Source organism: Eurosta solidaginis, chromosome 5 (assembly GCF_040869045.1).
Source record: "Eurosta solidaginis isolate ZX-2024a chromosome 5, ASM4086904v1, whole genome shotgun sequence".
Taxonomy (NCBI): Eukaryota; Metazoa; Arthropoda; class Insecta; order Diptera; family Tephritidae; genus Eurosta; species Eurosta solidaginis.
The window spans coordinates 48,347,540-48,373,392 of record NC_090323.1 but is presented as its reverse complement, the minus strand read 5'-3'; the positions used below and the strand labels follow the sequence as shown (position 1 = coordinate 48,373,392).

The window sequence follows — 25,853 nt, the reverse complement described above, 5'->3', positions numbered from 1 at the left end:
ATTATGTACAAACAGAGAAGCTAGCCGCTATTTTGAGGCACAGGGGAAATATTGGCCACCCCTGGAGAAAGACGAAATTGAGGATTTTTTGTGTTGCTACTGATGGCTGGTGTGGAAAAAAAAATTGGAACCGATTCGAAAACATACGCAGGATGTTTCGATTCGATGATAAGAGAACACGCAACCTTCGAATTTCTTCAGAGAAATTTGCGTCCATTCGTCATATATGGGAATTGTTTCTACAGAGGTGCCGAACAGTAATCATTCCAAAAGCATTTGTAACAATTGACGAACAGCTATTAAATTTTAGGGGACGCGCAAGTTTTATTCAGTATATTTTATCGAAGTCAGCCAAGTCCGGAATTAAATTATTATGGCTCTGTGAAAGCGATTCGGGTTATGCCATTGATGGCCAAGTTTATTTAGGTCGCCAGCCAGGAAATAATGTTCAACATAATGTAGATGAGAATATCGTAAAATCCCTTGTTACAACCATACAGTGTTCTGGCCGAAATCTAAATTTGATAATTATTTCACGAGCATTCCCCTTGCATAGGATTTATTAGAAGCTGGAATAACGATTGTAGGAATTTTACGTAAAAATGAAAAGGAAATACCAGGAGAGTTCCAAGCGTCTAAAGAAAGAAGCGTTTACTCATCTCAATTTGGTTTCAAAGACGACTTAACATTAGTAAGATACGTTCCGAAAAACAAAAAAAAAAAAAAAACAAAGCGGTTATATTACTAAGCTCTATGCATCACGATGATATTGTTAAAATTGAGAATGTAACTAAAAACCAGATATTATCGAGTTCTATAACAAAGCCAAGGGTGGTGTAGATCATATGGACCAAATGGTTGGTAATTATATATGCCAGAGGCAAACAAGCCGATGGCCTATGGCTGTTTGGTATAATATAATGGATGTTGGAGCTCTGAACGCCTTTTTGATATTTATTCAGGAAAATCCCGCCTTTACAACTGGGATACGGCACAAAAGGCGTATCTTCCTAAAGGAACTAGCAATTAAGTTAGTACTTCCATTTATGAAGCGGAGAGCACAAAGTTCAACAAAATTTTCTAAAGTTCATAAAATGGCTATGGCAAATTTTATACAGATTGAAGAAGAAGCAACGACTAAGAATGATGCTCCGCCGACAAAAAAGAAATGATGCGAATTCTGTCCTTCCAAAATAAATCGCATGAGCAGACTATTTTGCGCTAAGGGGGTTAAAAGTATTTGTAAAGAACATTCATTACTGCTTTGTGAAACATGTTCCAATTGTACTAATTAGCACACAATTTTTTGTATTTATATAATCATTACACGTATTTGTAATAATAAAAAGAAACGATAAACGAATTAAAGTTTTATCCCAGTAATATTTTGTTTTATTTATAAGTAAAACGATACTTCTAGTACTTGAGCCTCTGAGGCTCATCGTATGTATAACTGTAGTTTTCTTACGCATGCATCCTAGGGTTAATAGTGTTACTCCTACCCCAGAAAATTGTCAACATTTATAGTGCATACAAAGAACATTTCATCTCACCATATTCACTCATATCACAAATCATACAAGAAGATTGCGCATTGCGCATGTAAACATTAGATCATCTCTTTTTTATGGGCAATTCTTACGTCATCTTCCTTTAGCTCTTGTTTTTTTTCTCTTTCTTTCATTCGCTCAAACAGTCAACTGTGACGTAGCTGGGCAGAACGAAGTAATTTTGAACACGTGAATGCGCAATCTGGTAGTTGATCAGCACTCATATTAACAGAGTATATGTGGAACTCAAGAGCGAATTGAGAGTTTCACAGAGTTGCACTGCCACACCGCCATTTTATACAGGGTAAAAGTGTAACGCTTTTGCGTTGCGAGCAAGCAAACATTTTCACAAAAGAACGGAATACCCCGTAAATGCGTTGCCTGTTTTTTAGAATAGAACAACAACCCTTGCGCGGCGTACAAAAAGCGTAACACTACCCTGCAAAAACGCTCCACGTCATTTGACCGCCATTGTGCGGTCACGCCCCTTATTAAATTTTGGTCACGTTTGTTCAGGCGTCGGTAACTTTTTTACACTTTTTTCCTATTTCGTACCTATTTATGTGATTGTGCATTCCGCTCCCACTTATAGGATGTGAGCATAGCACTGCTCTGCTCACACACGTCATTTCTTCCACCTTTTCACAGTTATTGATGGAGAAAATGCGAAAGCCATATTTACCATCCAATACCGAAATAGAACTGTAGAGGAAGAAACATTTTATAAAGTTTAATAAAATCAAAAAATGATAGTTGTGCTAAAATGGGGTAACGTATTGTATGTTAAAGTATAGCGAAGTCTCAGCGGCTTTGTCCTGGTGAATATTCAGATTGAATAGGTTTTATTCATAATTCTTAGAAACATGTACGAAGGTACCTGGTAAGATATTAAAAATCCTCAACGCTTTTTTTGCTATAACTTAAAAAAACTCATATTCAAACTTCTGCTTAACTTCTACATATCAATAGCTACCTTTACCACCAGGAGTCACTATTGCTTCTACGCCTATGCTATTGTTTCCTACATCGATAAGCTTTGTAATAAAATAAACAGCTATCTCCCCAATCTCTCCAGTTTTGTCGCCTCGCGAAACCTGATATTGTCACCAACCAAATCATCGGTGACCTTATTTAAAACATGACCGCGCCAAATGTCGACCATATGGCATTACCCTACCGACTGTCTTACACCCTAAAATTTTGTGTGTGACTTTCGATCAGGATCTACATCTTGGAGAGCATGCACTAGCAATTGTAACGAAAATCGTCGTTAGTGTGAGGGCTTAGCCGATCTCCATAGCGCCCGACTATGAGGAGGAGCTCTTTAGGACTGGCATCTACGCCGTTTCGCCTCATAGGAGGGCGGCGGGATGTCGGTGACCAAGAACTGCCAACCCCCTAATCCAGGGTGTTATGCGGTCCGTGCCTATTGGACGATTTGTAGCCAGGGGATAAATTGGGCTGTATTCGAACGGAGCCTTCCCGATACCGGACCACCTCGGGAATTATTGATGGCCTTACCACAGTAAGGGGCGCTGCTGTGGCTGACGGTCCTTTCCCCGTATATAATACTGGACCGCTGAGCCCGCCTTGCCGGGCTGGTGGTCGTACGACCAAGATGAACGACTCATTACCTAATTTTCATAAGGACGATGATAAGAAGAGGACTGAGCCGCAAGCCAAGGACGAAAAATACGCATTAAGCGATGCGTCGGACTCGGGGACCGAGAGTAGTGCTGATTCAGTGAACTCCATGTTGGAGAAGCACACAAGTGAAAACGGAGTAGAAGAGTGGAGAAGGGTACGGAGCAGAGCAAGTAAAAGAGCTCTCTCGCAGTATCGTGCAGTACTAAGAATTGTACAACGCTTGGGAGCAGTTGTGGACCCAACAGAAGAGGAGATCGAGCGCTTGGCATGGGCTCATGAGGCGGTAGAAGTAGGTCGAAGGCAGTTCAAAAGGTTTGCTGCGATAAACCCTCGGTTCTGCAACCGGTATGAGGAGGAAGAAGCGTCGAATGGCAGAATGAAAAGGCAACGTTCGGCGGAAGGCGACAAGCCTGCTTTCAAGAGGCAGAAAGGGCCCAGTCCCAGAGCCGCGACGCAGGGCAGTCCCCTAGACAAGACAAGTAGGCCCAAAGCTGTAAGACAGATGGGCCCCAATAGCGAGGTCGAAGGCTGCGAGTCAGAGGGAAGTTCCAACTATGGAAGTAGGAGATAAGCCAAAGGGAGATAACGCTAAGAGTCCGACTTTCTCGGAGGTGCTAAAGGGAGCTAAGACTCCGGCTTTCTCGGAGGTGCCAAAGGGAAATAACACTAAGACGCCGGCTTTTCCCGAGAAGATGAGTGGCAAAGCAGTCACTGACTGTGGCGCTGGTTGATCGTAGCAGTCCTTTCGAACAGATGACTAGTGAAAGGTGGAGATCTGTAGAAAAGGAGCTTATTAGCTTAATGCTTAAGATGATGCGGGAATAACCAAGTAAGCTCCTTCCAACCTTTGATTCGGGGGATGGTATAATGGTATGAAGATGATAGCGTGCGACAACATCGCGAGCTTGCGGTGGCTGGAGGAAGTGGTTCCAAACCTCCAAAGGCAGGGCACGAACGCGCGTTTTGAGATGGTGGATAAAGCGCAAATCCCCAAGGTACCAAAAGTTAAGGTATGGATACCATGCGTGATGAAGTCGGAGGATACACTGCGACTTTTGCAGAATCAGAATCCGAACATACCGACACAGGATTGGAAGGTACTTACTGTATCTCGGCCTACGGAAGAAGGTCAGTTATACATCTTCCAAGTAAACAAGCAGGCGGAGGATATATTGTGCGCGCAGCTTGGAAAAATGTCCTTAGGTACAGGCAAAATTTATATGCGACTCAGGAAAAGAAGTCGCGGGTATTAAAGTCCTAACACTCTGGACGTGGGCGAAGTCGAAAAGGACCTCAAAAGCCTAAGGGAAAAAAGACCGGTGGAGGTATCCCACGTCACCCCGAATGTGTTAGAAGGGGACCAACAGCCAGATGGTGCTGTGAGTCGCACAGAGGAACACCCGGCACAACAGGTACAAGAGGCTGAAGGGGGCTTCGAACACTCTAAACCAAAAGGGCTAGGGAAGGACGACGACGTCACGATGAAGGTGCTGGAGGGGGACAAGCAGCCCATTGGTGCTGCGAGTCCTACAGATAAACCTCCAACACAGTAAAGTGGCGTCGAGCGAACTCCTCCTCCTAACGCGCTGATCCAGGAGCCGTGGCTTCCATCGGGAGGAAAGGTTTCTGGACTTAGCGCGCGCGGGTTTGGCGTTTACTATGCGCAAACGGAAGGACGGGTGCGAGCTGTAGTAATGGTAAGGAAACAGCTGCATTCATATATGCTGCCTAATTACACTACCGAGGACCTCGTAGTGGTGGTGAAATCGCCGGGCTCGGATGGTACATGTCCGGCCATGCTACATGTTTCAAGTAGGGCGGTCGTGGGATGGCTTAAAATAATATTCGATGGGTGCATAAACTGAATCATGTACCGCACTCTTGAAGAACTGCTCGTGTAGCTTTCCTACCAAAGGCGGAGAAGATCGGTCACGTGTATCCCAAAGATTATAGACCCAATAGCTTAACATAATTTCTGCTCAAAACCTTTGAGAGGCTGATAGATGTGTACATAAAGCCCAACGTGGATGAAAAGCTGCTCTCCACAACACAACAGGCGTACACCAAAGGCAAGTCAGTAGACACCGCATTGCATAGGGTGCTAATAAGCATAGAAAAAGCCCTGGAATATAGGGAATATGCTCTAGAAGTCTTCTTAAGCATTGCCGGGGCTTTCTAAATGGGCGATTATTGATGGTCTTAATTACGTCCAGCCTTACCCAGATGGATCGACTGCATGTTAAACTGCAGTAAGATTACATCGCAATGGAGATTGTACGCGGCCACGAAATTAGTGGACAGCGGCACTCCGCAGGGAGGGGTGCTATCACCTCTGCTGTGGACGCTGGTCATTAACCAACTGCTTAGGGGATTCTACGAGGGACCAGAAAAACTTACAGTTTACGCAGATGACGTTGCATATGGTCTTGTTTACAAAGAGGTACAAGGTCCCTAATTGGACCAGGCCTAAGTTAGGAGGGGCGACCCTACGGGAGAAACCTTGCACAAAATATCTAGGAATTATCCTAGACAGTAAGCTGTCATGGAAGCTCAACGTGGAGGAAAGGGTGAGGAAGGCTTCAACGGCACTTTATGCATGTAAAAGAATGCAAAAGAACCGGCATATACGATCAGAAGGAACTCGATGACGATGCCTCAAAACTAACAACCAAAAGCAATAATTATCATTTCACTGACACAAATTTTATAGTTTTTTTTCGCGATTTGGACACAATGTTGTTGTTGTTTTTGTAGCGATAAGGTTGCTTCCGAAGGATTTGGGGAGTGCTATCGATGTGATGGTCCTTTAGCCGGATACAGATCCGGTACGCTCCGGTAGCACAGCACCATTAAAGTGCTAGCCCGACCATCTCGATTTATGTGGCCACATTAAACCTTCAGGCCATCCCTCCCTACTATTTCTACTTTGTCAGCATGTTATTTCATTTGCACAATTTTTCATTCCAAATCGTCACCCCTGTCAAAAATTCGTGTGGCTGTGTGCGTTTTTGGTCACACGATTTTTGCAGGGTATAGCCAGAAAAGAAAACGCTATAAGTTTTGTTGACATTTGCGCTTATCTTTTATATACGCTTTCTAGCGCTGTGCAAGAATTACATTTGATGTATGTACATACCATAGCGGAATGATACAAGGTGGCAGCATGGTGACATACCTACAAACATAAATAAAAATTCCATGTACTTTGTTTTTGTAAATTCGATGGACAAATGTCAAAATCGTACTGCACCGGAAGTTGATGTATCAAATCAAATAAAAAAAGTTTATAATCAGCTGTTCCATGCTGCCACCTAGTATCGTTGTGCCATGGTACATACAAGCCGCGCAAGAAGAATTTGAGTGCGAAAGTGAGAGTGAAAGAATTTAGGCAAAATAGATAAATTTGTGAAATTGGGTATGTTCTTCAAATATACGTAAAATTCTTATTAAAAATTTAATATTATTGTCTGATAGGTACTAAAGGTCAAGAAGCAGCTTCAAATATACCCAACGATAAAGATCTGAGTATTTTAATAAAAGTGAATGCATAAATTGAAGATATCATTTTCAGGCTACGCCGAAACGGTCACGGCGGTTTTGCGAATCGTGGTTCTTCCAAAAGTTTTTTGGAAAACTATTTCTACTATCAAAAGAGCTGACTCTACATACTCTTTCTCTAATTTATGTGCATTCGTTGCAGATCTAATGTGCTTGCCACACTCATCAGCGAATGTAGAACGAAACTTTTCTAAAATAAATTTAAACAAAACAAAAATCAGAAACCATTTCCTGTCATAATATTGAACCGCAAATAAATATGCTAAAAAAATGAACGCGAAAATTTATAACTAAGAAACTAAAATAATATAGGATCAATTCGAGCTCAAACAAAAAAAAATAATAATAATTGTTAAAATGACTGAAAACAAGTACCTTTTGTAGATAATACAAAATTTATATTTAAAAGACGTTTTTGTTATTTATAAAATAAAACGAAATGAATTAAACACGATTTCATATGTTGTATGTGGCAACAAAAAATAATACAAAGACAATTTTCAGAAAATCGCTTTTAAAGTTAATATTGTTGAATGAAATCCGGCGATCTCATTTTGGTTTCCGGCGAATACAATCGTACGCCCCCTGGTAATAACCCAACTTCGTCGTAACTCAACTTTGGTTGTTGCCATAGATATGACGATTTTTGACGATTTTTTGGGCGGCGTCTGACGACTTGAAAAAAAATATATATGGCAACGCTGCTCAGGAACCACTTGATTGAGTGCAACTTTCACTGTTGCATCAGCCGAGGTCTAAGAGTACGCTAACACAGCCACCAATTTTGATCGCCTGATGCCGGTCGTAATCGTCCGATAAAAATAAACATGTATTAGGCGAGCGTGTGTACATTTCAACCCACAAATCACACTATGTGTGATTTGTGATTTCAACCCATCACCGAATTGTTGTCGGTCGTTATCGTTTTTCACTGCCGATAAATTTGCGCGTGTTCAATTTTATCGTCCGATAGGTTGCGTGCATTTACTGTGAAAAATTTATTATTTGTGCAATGGGCTGAAAAATTGATTAATTGTGTGCAAAACAACCCTTTATGGGATAAGCACATTTACGACATAGGTATCGATATAGAGGTATACGGATGTATTTACAAAAATTACATCTATTTTAGTATCTTACTCTATTTCTGAAAATCGTAGATATCTTTCATATATTTACATACAAAATATTATAACCGATCAATGTCTGTGAATAAAACTGCTAGAAGAGTTAAAGAGTAAGTTGTTATCATAAATAAAAATATTAATCTCTACATAAAATAAAATTTTAAGAGTTCGATGTGTGTACATTCTGGATATTTTACAAAAATTGTTTGGAGGGGTCCTTATTAGATCATCTGAAACCAAATAAACAGTTTTAGAATTTTATCTATCTGTCTGTATGTTTGTACTCGCGTCACTCGAAAAGCACTGAGAAGAATCCAGTTTTTTCTTTTCTGAAATAAATTGTTGCCGAAGTAAATGGTAAAGCCGTAATAGAGTTACTCCTACCCCAGAAAATTTTCAACATTTACAGTGCATGCAAAGAACATAAATGACTACCCCGTGTATTAGCTGATTTTCACAAACGCGCTGTCAATAATAATAAAAATTCATTAGCAATTATTTCCTTCATTTAAATTTTCTTCGCTAAAAATGTGTGAAGTTACGAAAATAAATTGTCACGATCAGCTGATTTAGCAGAGTTGCACTGCCACACCGGCATTTTATGCGGGGTAAAAGTGTAACGCTTTTGCGTTGCGAGCAGGCAACAATTTTCACAAAAGAACGAAATACCCCGTAAAGGCGTTACCTGCTTTTTAGAATAGAACAAAATATATTTACAACCCTTGCGTGCGTACAAAAAGCGTAACGCTTTTTCCAGAAAAGAAAACGCTATTAGCTTGACTCCGTGTAGCGATGTAGCGAACAGAATTTTGTAATTGAAATTTAAGTAACTTCCCGATACCTAATTATATTCTACCTTTTAGTATTATTATTACTTAATGTAAGTATTGTTTTCAATAAAACCGTTTAACTTAAAAAATTTTTAATTATTTTATTTACTGCTGCTTCAGACGAGATATAAATGGTAGTTTATGATAAATTTTTAGCCCCTAGGATCTTGACACACAATATATTGACTCGGGTACATTTCGAATATGTTTGTAAAACATGAACACTGAATTAAAGCTGCTGCGGGGCTTTAGTGTTAAATTTTTGAGAAATCCCCACTCGATTCCGATATATAGGTCAAAATATTGATCGGTGGTTTATGATCAATAAAACTATAAGTGTGGTCGCTATATTTGTTTCTCGTAAGCGGTTTCGATAATGCTTGGCTTTTGTAACCACCATGAAAATCCTTCGGTTATGCATTTAGGGGGTACACTTAAAGAATGAGAATTTTGTGTTTTAATCATTAAAACTTAAAAGAAGATTTAAGAAATATTAGCCATACACGTTTATTTTATTAAAATCTAGGTCAATACGAGAGCTCGAAATTTTCATGTCTCAAATGGAAATTACTTAGAAAGATTATCATACAAGCAAAGCTTCTCACATGTGGGTAGTTTTTATACCAGGCATAACCATTATATCAAGCAGTTATCATATTTAACGTAGATGTGAAGCTTTCCGTGAGCGCATGCATGAAATATGCTACTTTCCCCACCAGTAACTAGCTTCAAAAATTTCTTTGCAATTAGGAGTATTTGATAAATAAATGTTTTAAGACAACCCAAAAATAAAGGGCTGGGTTTCTTGAAAAGAAAAAACATCAACCAACTTTTAAAAATCAGTTCACTGCGCCCATTTATTGAAATCTCACAGTAGAGGCCTTTAAATGGCCATGTTCAACACAAAATTTCGCTCCAAAAAATTCACAAGTGAATGTACCTACAAGGTTATACTCAAAAATAAATATAAAATTCTACTCATATCTACTATTTGTGTATGTATCATGGTGTGGTCAAATAGATGAGGGCCGGAAATACGCTGATTGGTACTTTTATAATATGATTTGGTACTTCAACTTCATTGAAAAATTTGTGTTTAAAACTAAGCAATCACCCCTATTATGGTTGTCAATGTCAACCATCACTTCGTATCGTCATCGACGTCACTTCGTATCGACACCAACGTCACGTCAATGCAGAATGGGTATTTACTAAAACAATGTATTGACGTTGACGTGTTATTGATAATTTTATAGAAAAACTATGACCCCCATACTTTTGACAATTGTTTATTTACAATTTGTTCAGTGTTTAGTTGATGTTTTAGTGTAAAATTTGTGATTTAGAATGTTTTTGTTTCGAGTGCAAGATGTTACTTCTCCAAAGAAAAGCGATGCGCCAAATGTCTGACATTTTAAATTTGCCAGATAGGAAGTAAGTACTATAATTGCTGATTTCCATTAGTGCACAATTCTCGATTCCGGGCAAAATATAAAGAATTTATTCATGAACTTGGTAAGCATATTAGTGAATGATTGCGTATCCATTAACGATACCTCTACATCCTTGAGCGTGGTGAAATTTTAATCGAATTGTTGTTTCCTTGATTGTAATGAACTGACTGCGTAACGTTTATATTTAATTTATTTCAGATTTCTTGATTACTTTCGCTTAAGTAAGGCCGCGTTTAACTACGTTCTGGAGCAAAGAGAACCGTCAATAAAAATAGGGAAACCTTCTACATTTATTTCAAATAAAATAAAGTTAGCAACAACATTGCGGTTTTTGGCCCAAGGTTCATACCAATTAAGTGTTGGTAATGATTTTAATTTAGCATTATCACAGCCCACAGTCTCTGCAATATTGACTGAAACGCTCGAAGTTTTGGAGCAGATAATATGCCCCCTGTTTATTAACTTCGAAATGTCAGAGGAGGAGAAAATGGAAGCCAAAAGATATTTTTTTGAGAAAGCAGGGTGCCCTGGCGTGATTGGGTGTGTGGATGGAACGCATAGAATTCTTCAGCCTTAATGCAATGATTGCATTTATACATTTTGCCATTGGACTATTGAAATACTTTTGACAAATTTTACTTTTAGATTTGTGATCATAAAATGAGAATCCGTTATATTGATGCTGGATGTGCAGGTTCATCTCATGATTCTCTTGTGTGGAACATTAGTTCTGCCAAACGGCCCTTACGTGAACGTTACGATTCTGGTGTGCGCAACACTTGGCTATTAGGTAACGACAATCACTTCCTGTTATTTAAGTAAAAAAAATAAAACAAGCTGTTTACAGGTGATGCAGGCTATCCTTTGTAACCTTATTTAATGACACCCTATAGGTCAGCTTCAGAAGGAAGCGCTGAAGCAGTGTACAGCACCAAACATGCCAAAACAAGAAATAAAATAGAGAGAACCATTGGAGTTCTGAAACACCAATTTCGTTGCTTACTTGGTGCTCGTCAGCTACATTATAAGCCGGAAATAGCAACACAAATCACTAAAGTTTGTTCTGCCTTGCATAACGTTTGCATTAAATATAATGTAGACATATCAAGCCATGATTCAATATTCGAAGCTGAAAATACCCCAGATATGATTGAAGTTGATGTGTCCGAAAACTCACAAAACCTGGTAGCTTCACAAATACGGCAGGAAATAAAAGAAAGTTTTTTGTAACTAATTCATATTACTCATATTTATTAAAAAATATTAAATACTATGCTGTGCATAAAACAAAACGTTTTAGTTCAATTATTTAAAGTAAAAAGTAAATAAAAATATGATTTCTTAGCATGTAGTCTATTGGTCATATTAGATACAAAGTTCAAGTACAAAATCTTAAAAGCTACACGTGTGCTCGGTACACACATTCAGTCTATTTGAGGTCTTCATTCACCTACCAGTCCAACTGCTGTATTCACAAAAGCAGTATCAATAATTCTATAAAAATTGCAAAAAAATAGTTTGAATTCCATAAATTTTTTAAGCAAAAATCAAAAAAATAAACAAAAAAGCGATACAATTTTTTCTTCTGTTTTTGGGAATACAGTCCACGTGAAAAAATTTCTGTATAAAAAAAAAACTAAAACAAATATTCTTGGGGCGTGGCCCGATTTTCTCACTAAGCTATTTAAGAAGATCCAGCTTCCTTAACCCGTCTAATTTTTAAAATGTCTCAACCTGCTTTATTTGCATTTTTAAGCTGTTCATTTTCTCCTCTCTTTCTTGCTGCCTTTGCATTATCCTAAGTTTTTCTCGATCTATTTCTAACATCTTCTCCGATGTGTCATATTGGATGTTCTCTATTGAGTTTATATTGTTCCCAATTTCCTCAAGAGTGAAATTCGTGTCAACACGCTCTCTTGCATAGCGGTATGATCTTGCAATAAGTGCCACCTCTGTCGGTGCTCGCGGTTACGTCTTCTACTGCTGGTACAAGGAGGCGAATCTAAATTGTGCTCAGCAGTAGAATTTTCATTATCCGTAGCACTTTCATATACTGCAGGTTCGTTTTCTTCTACAGGTACAGGTACGTTGGTGGTGTTGACGTCAATGTTATTGAACTCCATCGCTTTCAGGTGTGACAACATATTTGGAGAGCATTCACCACTTGTATTTGGACGTTCACGAACACCATGTGTCACTCTTTTTGGGTTGAGCTGCTTACCAAAATGTACTAAATTGGCAACCTGCTCCTCCAGTGGGCTTAGCACCAATTGTCTGTATCCTCCCCCTCCCTTGGCACGGCACTCTTGTTTGTTATGGACAAGCTTTCTTTTGACCTTGCATTTAAGGTCTCTCCAAACCTTGAATTAAAAAAATTTAACTATATACGTAATAAAATAAATAATTTTTCACTTTTTGCCAACCTTCCCTGAGTGGTGGTCCAAGAGCATTCAATTTTGTGGCAATACCTTGCCATTGGGCTTTAAAATTAGTTGGAACTGCTCCCCTGTTAAACCCCTTGTCAAGAGTTGGATTCTTTTCCAATTCTGCAGCAAGCTCCGTAAATTGATTGTTGTTGGTTATTTTTACCATTTTCTGAAATTTAATTAAAAATAAATAAATAACGTGTATTTATAAGAATAAATAAGGCTTTTTTACCTAATTTTTAATAGCCGAATTTCGTGTTGCAGCGCTTGTCGTCACCAAAAACTATGTTGACAAATTTGTCACGTCACGTCAACACAACTTCAATCTTGTTATAGCCGATACCAAAAAAGCATCAACACCGGTCAATAGTTATCGACATTGACAACGCCGATAGCAATTCATGAGCGTCGACACTAATTTTCTCACTATTGACAACCATAATAGGGGTGAATTTTATAAGCTGACTATTATTGTTTTGATAATGGAATCTACAATTTCATTACTAAATAAAAGCATTTACGTCAGTCATTATGTGTTTCACTGTCCACCAAGTACATATATACATACATACTTTCAGTGGAATGTGGCGTTTGTCGTGACGGTGACGGATTGTATCTGCTGAGCTCATTATGCCATCGAATTACAAAAAAACAAAGTACATAGAATTTTTATTTACGTTTGTATGTCTGACGCGCTGCTGCCTACTTAAGGCCTGAACACATAAGAATAACCTATTTAACGAACCCCATACAATCACATGCAGTAAAAGCCGCGGTACAAGACATTTTTCATATAGATGCGTTTAACACAAGCTTATGCATGCCAATAACATCGCCACAGTCAACCAAGATGTTGCGTTTGTAAATATGAAGGAACTTCAGACTTGGCAATTGAAGTTTATTACGCCTTGCCCATTCACATACAAAATTTCGCGAAGCACTGTTGTAAACATTCTCCCTATACAACAAAAATACTTGCTAACATATTTTGTGTCGTAATCGATTGCTATATTGAGGTTTTTAATTGCGAAAAATATTAGAAAATTTACCAACCAGTAGGAAAAATAATTTCACTTGCAAGGTGTGCCAACACCCTTAGCCAAAGCAAATGTCAAATTCTTCTTATGATTTGCTTGGAACAAAATTTGGGATATGGCTACTTTTCAATATCAGATGGCGCCAGTGTAGCTCATTCTACCGTTCTCCATATAAATGCGTGCAATCTACTCATAATGCATAAGCTTGTGTTAAACTCATCTATATGAAAAAGTGCATATGTGTCGGAGCTATAAACTCATCTGTCAGCGCACGATGCTGCCGTTGACTGCATGTGTTTGTATGGGGATCGTCAAATAGGTTCTTCTTATGTGTTCGGGCCTTAATATACTTATATGGTTCTGCCATGGTATGTATGTATGTATATGCATCAGTAGTAGTTTCTGCTCAAACGTTTGTATGTATCACGTACTCCAGTGAAAATAGCAATGCTTGAAAAGTAGAAACAGCCTACGTTGAGTTTGCCCTCAATCGTAGATTTCAGCAAACGTTCCACTACGAGTTTGAACTGAATAACAATTATACATATGTTTGTGTACGCATGGAACTGAAACGTTTCTGTTCACTTCACGAGGTGACCACGTGATACATATATGAATTGGGATATTAAGGAACAAATACTCATACCATCATACTCATGTTAATACGTACTTCTCGAATCAGATAAAACCACGAAAATCTTTATTTTATTCGATCTGCCCGTCACTTAAAAGTAACCAACGTTAATTGCAAATATTTTATGTTTTTTTTTTGCACGACGTAAATTGTAAGAGAAGCTTGGCCTAAAATCTCTTCGGAGGTTATCGCGCATTCCAAAATCATCAGTGACATCAACAACAACTAGCATTAAATGAGAAAATGATAATTGATTAAGGGCATATTCACATGTGTTTATTGTTACAGTACATTAAACTTCGATACAGTACACGAATAAGATTCTAAGACAATAAGCTACATAAAATAGGAAATTATTCTTCATAACTGAATGTACCACTCGCCATAATTCTACAAATTTTCTCCATTTCAGTTTTACTTAACCTATTGTCTTCAGGTAAACAAAATTCAATAGCTAAAGACGAATCTTCAATATTAATTTCCAACCATGGTGTTGCTAATATTAAGCGAGCAACGTCCGTTAAAGAATTACGTTGAAAATACCAAAAATCGATTATATTCGTTTCCAATGGCAACCTTGGTTGACGCTCATATAATGTTATATCAGCTTCTAAACACGAAAACGTTGCACACGTCGAATCATTTTCTAAATTTTGTAAATAATCACTAAACGACTTTGGCGAACTGGGATTAGGGTTTGTTGTTGATGCTGGTTGTGTTGTATTGGTGTGCATACGCAAACCGTCACTTGTTTCAGAATGTACAGACTCATTTCCACCTCCATTACTACGAGACTTCAAGACGCAAATACGATCATGCAGTTTGGTTATGTATTGCTTTGCGCGCTGTTTTTGTGCCGCATCTAAGCAGACGCGTATGCGAGGATCTAAATATACAGCAGCACTAAATTGGTCAATGTCAAGCAGTTTTTGTTTATGCCAATTTAAAGCATCAATAAGACATTTCACAGTACTTTTCTCATTGGTAATCTTTTCTAAATCAAAAACTAAATTCATTATAACAATAAATAAATCGCTATAGCATATTTTTCCATTTTCAAGCTTCGTTTCAGCAACACCAACTAATTTAAGCAAATCTGCTAAGATTTTAAGAATATTTATGTCCTGGTTATGTATAAAAATATTGATATCTTCAATTTTCAATATATGCGTAATCATTCTGTAAGTAGAAATCCAATCTGTGGCACTTTTTAATATGTCTTTAGTATCTTTTAAGGTTTGTGGTCTTAAATCTTTTATAACTGTTCTACATTTGTCCAATACACGTTTTACTTCTTCTTTGGCGTATAACATTTCTACGCATAATTTGAAAATGTGAACACCGCCTAAGAGGGTAGTTATTTTATGTGTTGCAGAATCGGAAGTGGAATATTCTATCCCTTCATCGGTACAATCATTCATGTCATTTGTTTCTGTTTTAATTGATTTGCTGACAACTGCACCTTCTTCGTTAAATACGCTCTCAAGTTCGTCATTCATGGAGTTGATGGCTTCAATTATGTTCGTATGATTACTTGTTGTAATCGATAAAATTTGTTGCAGATCGATTTTATATTCGTTAAGTATATCGATTATAATCATTTTCAAACTTTCACCTGTGTACTCCCTATCTAGTAATCTTATCGATAATATTCTATTTTCGATATGATGGTCTCGAATGTATTGCACACTGACACACATTAGTGCATGCTTTCCTTCTTTTTCCGATATACAGATTGCTAATGTGTACAATGTGCAATTATCGGTCAAATCCTTTATAATATCATTTTTGGTTTTTTGTGAAAATTTATTTATTAATTCCAGCACGCTTTGCTTATCTGTTTGTATTCCAAGCGATTCAAAAGCAGGTTGTACAAGGATTTTGAATGCCCGTTGCTCAAGCAAACTTAATGGTTGTTTACCTTTTGTAAATAACTCTACAATTGCCAATTCAAAATTGTGATTCTTTTTTGTGTTTTCAGTTTTTGGTTGCTTTTGCATTGTTGCTACTGCTGCTGCCACTTTGGTTTTTTCAGTTTTTTGTTGCGTTTGCGTTGTTGCTACTACTGCTGTCACTTTGGTTTTTTCAGTTTTTTGTTGCTTTCGCATTGTTGCTACTGCTGCTGCCGCTTTGAGTTTTTGTTTCCAAGCAATCTTTTTGTGCATATATCTAGCGAATATTTCGGGATGTACAAATTTTAAATGCCTTTCCATAGTGCCCACATGTTGATTTAAAAGTCTGTTCTCACACTTGCCATTATTGCAGACATACTCATTTGATGCAATTTTTGTTAGAAATTTTCGCAAAACTTCATTTCTTGGTCGCGGCATTTTGATGTGTAAATTTTTTCACTAAACGAAGGCAACACAACACAACACAACTTATATTCAAGTATGTCAACGTAGTACTAAATGTATTGATTCCGTGCCGTTCCTCTTTTGTTATATTCCTAAACGAACCACACCACTCCCTTTCTTTTGTTTGTGCACAGTTTCTTTTGTGCACGAACAATATGAAAATTGGAATGTGATATACATATATATATGTATTTATTTATTTACGGTGAGCGTTATGTGTGTGGAGATTGTTAAACTAAACTATACCAGCGCACCTACTTTACCACTGTATTGGTTAATCTACCAACTTTTCTGATAAATTTTGTTTTCTACGACCAATGCCCAAAACTCTGCCAACATTTCAATATATTCGAAACTTATTATAACTATGTTCAAACAGTAAAATAGCTTACACAATATTAATTTGATAGCTGGTTGGCTCATCTCTACAGCAACAACATATGTATGTACATACCTTTGTTCAGACTGTTAAAATGTGTGTGTTGGTATTAGGCGAATGGAATGGAATGAAAACGTAAAACTTTGAAATTTTTGTGTTGTAAGAAACTGTGCACGGTTACCACTTTGGTCCATTTGGACCAAAAAATGTCCTTTCCAAACCCATTTGGTCCGCTGGTCCCTTTTTTCCAATTTTGGTCCTTTTTAGGCTGTAATCAAGATTGTTTGTTTTCACTTACGAAAAAATGTTCAACGCATCCCACAAAATTTTCCACACCTTCATATCAACCGTTATATAATTTACAATTTACCTCAACGGATTTCTTACAAAAACAAACTCTCATCAAAATGTAGCAGAACAATGGAACTTCACCTAGCAGATAGTTTAGAAAAGTGTTGGATCTTGAAGAAAACCAATTTTCGTTAATTGTTGATGAAACAAGCGGTCAATCAGAAAATCTTGTTTTGGTGGCTAGATATTTAGATCGGTTATCAAACACTTTTCGTGATAGATTTTTGTCACTGTTTGAGCTAAACAAAAGCTGTTGTAAATGCACGTGCATCTCATAGAAATTTGACGCTGTTTTCCACTGATGAAGACATTCTTGTATTGAAAACTTAATAAAATAATGAGAATAATTGGTTTTATATTAAGTGGACTTAACACTATTCTATGTTCAAGTTATGCGTGCAAGCATTTTTGCTTGGGATATCGATTTTTATATTTTTCTCACACAGAACAAAATAAATTGATGAGTTTTAGGAATTCCAAGACTATTGTATTCTTCACACTGCGATGCAGCTATATTTTCTATTTTAGTTAATATCATTTCTGCTATAAAACTGTCAAATTCAATATCAGTTACAGAATTAAATGTTTCTATATATTTCCGACCTGCACTAAAGAGCTCAATCAGAAAAAGTTAGTCTGTTGATATTATTCCATCAATATGAAGCACCTTTTAAGTAATTTTAGGTGCAACAATTATATGAAATTATTGGATATTTAAATAATGTCAGTGTACATAATTTAGAATACTAAATATCTTAACCCAAAGAATATTTTTATTGGAAGTTAGGTATATTTTTGGAAATCGATAACTTAACAAATGCTCAACGTAGATCTGATATAAACGCGTTGTGCCAAATTATTCCCGTTGGAGAGCGGAACCCCAAAAACTTTAATAATAACTAATATCTCGTACCTCGTCAAATGGAATTTCGACCATTTCTACACAGTTCAAACTTTTAAGACTTTTCAATAGTAAATCTGAGGACTGTGGCCAGATTCAATTAATACGAGTTTTGAAATGTAAATTTTTCTCTAAAATAAATTATATGGGAAAAATGTACATTTTTACTGAATCTAGGCCATAAATAAAATAAAAGTAAAGAATTAAATTAAAAATGAAAAAAAGGCGCACCCAGCTATTGGAAACAATTTTTTTTTAACTTTTAGACTGATTTTATAATAAAATTTATACAACCGAGCTCTGGAGAAATTTAGTTTAAAAAAAAATATTTTTATGTAAATAAAACAGAATTAGTTTGGCTTGTGGCACGGGTTTTTCTGTAAGGTTTTTCGTTAAAACAATTATTTATATAAGGCTTTTTGTTAGAATGAAAGTGTGGGCGACTTTGTACTTTACCACAACCTAAAATTAAGATTTTGCAAAGAATTCGACACATTCTTGAATTGCCGAATTGTTTGTAAGCCAATTAAAACTTCAAAAATTTGGTCAATTTCCTTGAGATTTGGTCCCTTTTCGATGAATTTTGGTCCCAAATGAAAACCGTGAAATGTGTTCAATGTTTCGGTTTCATTTTGAGTTTGCCATCTTTTTTTAACAATCCCTACTCCAGTGAAATGAAAAAAATAAAATCAGCTGATGAGATGAGCCAACCATATAGTTGAGCCATGCGTAACTGACGTTTAAATCTACTCAATAAACACACTTTACAAGGTTGCATTTGCAGTTTGAAACAATTTATTACGCATTTTTTTTTTAATTAGCAATTTATTATATGATAAATTGCGTAATAAATTGCCCAAATGGTATAAATTGCCAATTTGGTATGTGTTTGTACATAGTATTAATCATTTATTAAAATCAATTAAAATTCAATATTCTACTCGTATTGTGCGTGAACTCCATGCAAAAGAAATCAATCCAAATATTTCTTTAGCGTTTACTTAAAAGAGATCTAGGGGCCTTGAAAAAATGCCGTCTGGCAAATTTTCTTTGCAGTACGCAGTTCTCAAGATATTTCTACTACTCTTTGTTAAAGGTTTTTAGAAACAATTTCTCTCTGATTCGCTCTGGTTTGTCAATAAATATTGAATAAGCATTATTTCTTAAAGTAAAACTTACATTTCGGAGGGCAAAGAAATTAATAAAGCTAAGCATTCATTAAAATCAATAAAAATTCAATATTCTATGCGTATTGCGTATCAATTACCATGCGTCATCAAACGTCAAATATTCCTGGCCTATATCCATGTAAAAGAAATAACTCACAAGTATTTCTTAACCGTTTACTTTAAAGCTGCATATGGGTCCTTATTTTTTGTTTTATAATAAAATAAAATTTACTGTGTTCAGCCATATTTCTAAATAAAAAGAAGTTAAATAAAATGGTGAATACTTTCATTGTATACAAAAATGGATCAAAACGAAAGCGAGCGGAAAATGTGTTCTTAAACACACGCATATTGTTGATGAATTTTGATTTTGAAATTTTAACAATAGCTATTGTATACAATCTGTCGGAAACAAAACTATAAGGGTAAAGTATGAATTTTTCGTTTTTTTTGTGCTGGGTTGTTTTTCGTCAGGGTGGTTATATTGTATTGTGACGAATATTAGTGACACTAAGTGATACATCACTAATCTGATACTAAGTAAATAAAGCCACAACAATAAAGCAAGCAGTCACTTGTATCTACATAAACGAATCAATCATTATGTCTTCACATATGTACGTACACGCAGCGGAGAGAAACGCACAAACACATGCATATATCTTATCTGAGATGCTCACAAAAGTAGGCAATCTTTTGTGCAAGTATCACTCGCATATACACGCGCATATGAGAAGCTATAACGTGTATCTATAGTTACTAGAGTTCACCCAGTGGTTGGAATTCAACCACAGGAAAGGAAAGGACAGGAAAGGAAAGGAAGGAATATCAATGGAAGGGAAATGAAAATAAAAGAAACATAATTTGTCATTTTAATATAATAATAGGAACATTCGATGGGTAATATAATGAATAAGTAAGCTCAAAATAGGGAAATTTTATATTGCTCTGGCAGGAAGGGTATGATTTAATCAATCTTCTTCTCGTAAACAAAAGGTAGGAAAAGGAAAGGTAAGGAAAGGAAACGAAAGGAAAGGAAAGGAAAGGAAGGAACATCAATAGAAGGGAAGTGAAAATAAAAGAAATGAAAGAAAAGACAAGTAGAGGAATAGAAAGGAAAGGAAAAGAAAGGAAGGAAAGGAAAGGAAGGAATATGAATGGAAGAGAAATGAAAGTAAAGGAAAGGTAATAAAAAGAAAATTAAAAGAAAGGAAAGAAAAACAAAGAAAACGTAAGGAAAGGAAAGGAAAGGAAACGAAACGAAAAGAAAGGAAAGGAAATGAAATGAAAGGAAAGGGAAGGAAAGGAACGAAAGGAAAGGAAAGGAAAGAAAATCAATGGAAAGAAAATGAAAATAAAAGAAATATAATTTGTCATTTTAATATAATAATAGGATTCGATGGGTAAAATAATGAATAAGTAAGCTCAAAATAGGGAAATTTTATATTGCTCTGGCAGGAAGGTTATGATTTAATCAATCTTCTTCTCGTAAACAAAAGGTAGGAAGAGGAAAGGTAAGGAAAGGAAAAGAAAGGAAAGGAAATCAATAAAAGGGAAGTGAAAATAAAAGAAATGAATGAAAAGAAAAGTAGAGGAATAGAAAGGAAAGGAATGGAAAGGAAAGGAAAGGAAAAGAAAGGAAGGAAAGGAAAGGAAGGAATATGAATGGAAGAGAAATGAAAGTAAAAGAAAGGAAATAAAAAGAAAGGAAAGGAAAGATAAATAAAGAAAAGGTAAGGAAAGGAAAGGAAAGTAAAGGAAAGGAAAGGAAATGAAAGGAAAGGAAATTAAAGGAAAGGAAAGGAAAGGAAAGCAAAGAAAAGAAAACAAAGGAAAGGAAAATAAAAGAATAGAATGGAAAAGAAAGGAAAGCAAAGAAAAGAAAATAAATAGACTTGATGCATGATCAGCTTTATATTTTTGTTTAATTTTTATTGTGTACAAAGCAACTCCTCGGCAATGCTCACGATTCAGCATAGTACACAAAAAGCAAGTACACACACACAGCGTGTCTATAGTATGAATAAGTGCATGTGTAGTGGTGTGACTTTAATGTTAAATTTTTTATATTAAAATGATTTTTCAAATTTTTTTTCTTTATGGATAACAGTGCATCAATACATATGTAATTTGTATACCTTAGAATTATAGTTTAGTAGAAAACGGTTCCACATTTTTTCATCTTGTCTATTTATATATAAGATAGCTGGTAACTAAGTTAAATTCTAGAAATGCTTAGAAGTATTCGAAAGATGAAATCACAGAGTATAAAAGGAGGTAAAGCTGAGAATCAGTAATAAGTTTGATTTAAGCACGTTATTGGTTGTGAAATGTTATTGTGCAGTACTTTCAAGTAGTCTAATAAAGACCATTTTTGCATTATTGAATATTGGAGTTATTTATTCAATAGTTTAGCGATACGACCGTTAGTAGAAGGTTGCAAATAAGTGGAATTCCCCTAAATTCGTTACAGTATTTATTATAGTAAATTTGCTAGTTTTGACGAGTGTTAAAGAAATCACGCTCCCTAGGAACAGGGTTTCCTTCATGTTGACTGGTCATCGGGTTTCGGAGTATGTTCCAATTTTCACCGGAAAATCGATTGCAAGATTCTCTGAGTTCGTTCGGAATTTTGCGGATAAACACGAAACCAGCTCAACGTAAAGGGAATAAAAATAATCCTGGCTATCTGTAACATCTATGTGGTTATCAAACAGGTGAGGGCCGGAAATCTGCTCATTGGTATTTTTTTTTTAATATTGTAATGAATTTTGGTAAATTCCTGATAATTATGCACCTTCTGCTAACGTTCGAATCGCTGAACTGACGAAAAAATAACTCAAATATTCAGTATAGCCAAATGTTCTTTATTTACAACTCTGCTGTATTAGTAGTACTTCACAAATTAATTGCTCGCGTGCTTCACTAAAATCGTGATAAAAAATACAAACTGATTCATTATTCCTCAGCTTGTGCTGCTTTAATACTCTCTGTTGCCTCGTTCGCATATCTCTCCAATGATCTAAACTTTTCACGAACAATCTTCTCCAACAGCTGCTTATTTGTTTCTCCTTAATATATCTGGTATTCACTTTTGTCTTTTAGTCATTACTTCTGCTCTTAAAGCCCCGCCACATAAGCAGTTTATCATATATATGCGTTTAACTCAATCTTATGCAATATGTGTACATTGCACGTAGATTGAGCGACACTGGCGCCATCTGGCATGAAAAAGTAGCCAATTTGCAACTTTTGTTGCAAGCAAATCATAAGAAGAATTTGACATTCGCTTTGGCTAAGGTCCTGGCACTCTTTGCAAGTGAAATTATTTTCCCCAATCGTTGGTCACATTTCTAATAGGACACAAAATATGTTAGAAAGTATATTTATTGTATAGTGAGAATGCTTATACCAATGATTCGCGAAATTTTGTATGCAAGGCGAAATAAACTTCATAAACTGTTATTTTAATTGATAATGAAAATATTTCATTTGATGCTAATGAAGTGATATAAATAAATAATACTAATATTCCTCCTAAAAAAATTAGGAATAAAATATAAGAAAATCAGAATGTTTTATATAGTATTCCTGTTAATATACAAATTTGTAATGTTTGTATAAGTAATATTAGTCCTATAGCTAATGCTAAGTCTGAAGTTCCTACATATTTGTAAACGCAACATCTTGGTTGATGGTAGCGATGTTACTGGAACTAATAAGCTTGTGTTAAACGCATATATGAAAAATTTCATTGTGCCGCGGCCTTTATGCTTTGCTTGCAACAAAAGTTGGAAGATGGCTACTTTTTCATGTCAGATGGCGCTAGTGTGACTTGATTTGCCGTTGTCCATAAAAATACGTGCAATCTTCTCGTAATGCATAAACGCATCTATATGAAAAACTGCTAATGTGACGGGCTTTTTCTGCTAAAACGTATCACATACTTCCACGGTTGCCACTTTAGTCCATTTGGACCAAAAATAGTCATTTCTAACCCCATTTGGTCCGCTGGTCCGTTTTTGCAAATTTTGTTCGATTTTAGGCAAGTAGCCATGGATTTGATATTTTTTTTGTCAGAGGTAAAAATGCAGAATGCGTCCCAAAACTCGCCTGATTAAGCAGCTTCTTAATATAGTCCTCCCATTACTTAAATTGATTTCTTCCCACAATTGCTAGCTATATATGTATGTATGTGATTGTCAGATTCAAAAATCGTATATGGCAACAGAGCAAAGGCAACTCCAGCAGCATATAATTTAGACAATGAAACACATAAAAGAGTTATGCCGTATTTTACAAAAAACCAGTTTCCGTTAATAGTTGATAAAACAACGGATTTAGAATGAAATGTCTTGTTTTGGTGGTTAGATACTTCGATCGAATAACAAACAATTTTCGTAATAGATTTTTGTCACTAGTAGAGCTAAATAAAAGTGATACAACAATAAATTTAAAAGCGATTTCAAAAGCACGTGTGCTTCTTGATAATTTTATAAAGTTTGCTATTGATGGAGCCAATACGATGACCGGCGAAAAAATTAATTGGAAAGAAAATTTTACATTAAGTGCACTTGTAACTCACAGAATTTATGTTCAAACTCTGCGTTCAAACATACCGACGATCTTGAAATTTTGTGTAGGAACATATAAACGTGCCACACGAAACGTAACACTTTCAAAATTTTTGGTATAAGATCTGTTTGTAAAAAAAATTTAAAGTCTTACATATCGTTGATCGTGATATATACATTTTTCTCACATAGCCTAAAGCAAAACAATGAGTTCAAGGAACTTCACGACTATGGTGGTGTAGAGCCATACAAATACTTAGCACCTCTGTTACTCGTTGGCCCGCGTGTTGAGAACCAGTGGGAGGGGATTCGGCTATATTTTCTAGCCTCGTTCCTGTAAGTTCGTGGCGATATTCACACCATGGATAAAGAGTTCCAATCAGATAAAGTTCGTCTGCCATGTATAATTATATAATTAAGAAACATTTCAAGCCCATTTTGAGTAATATATGCATAGTAACTATATAAAAAATGTTGAATCAAAATTCGATTGCCACGAAGTGGAAATTAAGATCCCGACTACTAACAATTTAGAAAAAGTAAGCTCCTAGAAAAATAAAGAGAAGATATTTCTGTTTTATTTCATTTGCAACTTGTTAAAAAAAACCAAACTGCTCTGGAAATTGGGGATTATTTCAATCAACGAAGCAAAAAAGGTTCTCAGCGGTTGGTCGATGAAGGTCTTAAAAATGACCATTATCTTTTTAAAAAGAAAAAAAAAATCTTCTGATTATTTTCGGCCTTAGATTTATAAATTTTAAATATTTAACGAGCTCGAGGCCATCTACATATATATTCAGATTAAAACCCGGATAGATTTTATATATATTTTAAGTTTTATTTAGTCGATATTTCGACCTCAATCTGAGGTCATTCTCAAGACTGTAAAAAACAAACATGAAACATTAAAATCATAAATAATATAAAAACCTATTTATAAACTTACACTCTTGGGTGTAGCTTGTCGACTAATTTTACAATATTAAACATAAGTACAAGAAGGCAATAGAACCGAAAAAGTAAACATCCAAAAAATATACAGTAATGGTAAACAAACTTTTACACAAACAGCAATACATTAAACTAACTAAATAATAGGCGAAACTCTCATAGTGCTCTCCTGTTGCTCCTGTTGATCAGTTGGCGGTATGCCGACGCGCATTTTTCCGTATCTGCTTTGTAGTTCATTCGTTTCTCTCTCGGTTCGTTAATAATAAACAACATCTCAAGTGTGTATCTTTTGTTGTAATGCTTCTCCTGTTGCATTATTGCTACGTTCTCAAAATCTGGAGTGTGCCCGGTTTCTCTGCAATGCTGACTTAAAGCTGTTTTGTTTTCATTAGGGTGGTCGCGATTTTTTAAATTTGATTTATGGGCGGAAATCCTTGTTTTTAATCTGGACTTAGTTGTACCAACATATACCTTCGGGCATACGTAGGACCCGTCATTTTTGCAAGGAATCCGGTATATAACGTCCGATTTGTCATATTTTTCTATTTTGCTTTTTGTATTACTGAATATTTTCTGGACGGTATTATTATAAGTAAATGCTATTTTAAATCTCTCACGGTCATACATTTTGGAATATTTCATTCTATTTGATAGCCCCGGAACATGCGTGGATGTCTTATATATTTTATTAGTTTTGTCATTAAAGGTTTGATTGGTGTTAGCTTTTGTAAAATAGTCGTGAATATAGCCTCTTATTAGACCTAAAGGAAAATCGTTGTCTTTCAGAATTTTCGTAATGATTTCTATATTTTTTCCATGGTATATCGTATCACTGATTGATAAAACTCTCTTGATAAAGTTTTTGGCTGTGTTGACTATGGTTGATTTGTCGTGCTTTGAATAAAAAT

At 35.9% G+C, this 25,853-nt stretch overlaps 1 protein-coding gene and 1 long non-coding RNA gene across 4 annotated transcripts in view; one reads left to right on the top strand and one right to left on the bottom strand.

Moving 5' to 3' along the window:
* Positions 1–25,853, top strand: part of MYPT-75D (Myosin phosphatase targeting subunit 75D) — a 531,155-nt gene that overhangs the window by 90,870 nt on the left and 414,432 nt on the right. The gene's annotated exons all lie outside the window — the stretch shown is intronic.
* On the bottom strand, positions 12,019–12,901 carry LOC137233923 (uncharacterized). The gene is made up of 3 exons (XR_010947605.1): positions 12,825–12,901; positions 12,590–12,761; positions 12,019–12,526 (listed from the first exon to the last, which is right to left on the bottom strand). It is a non-coding gene; the product is annotated as an uncharacterized lncRNA (long non-coding RNA).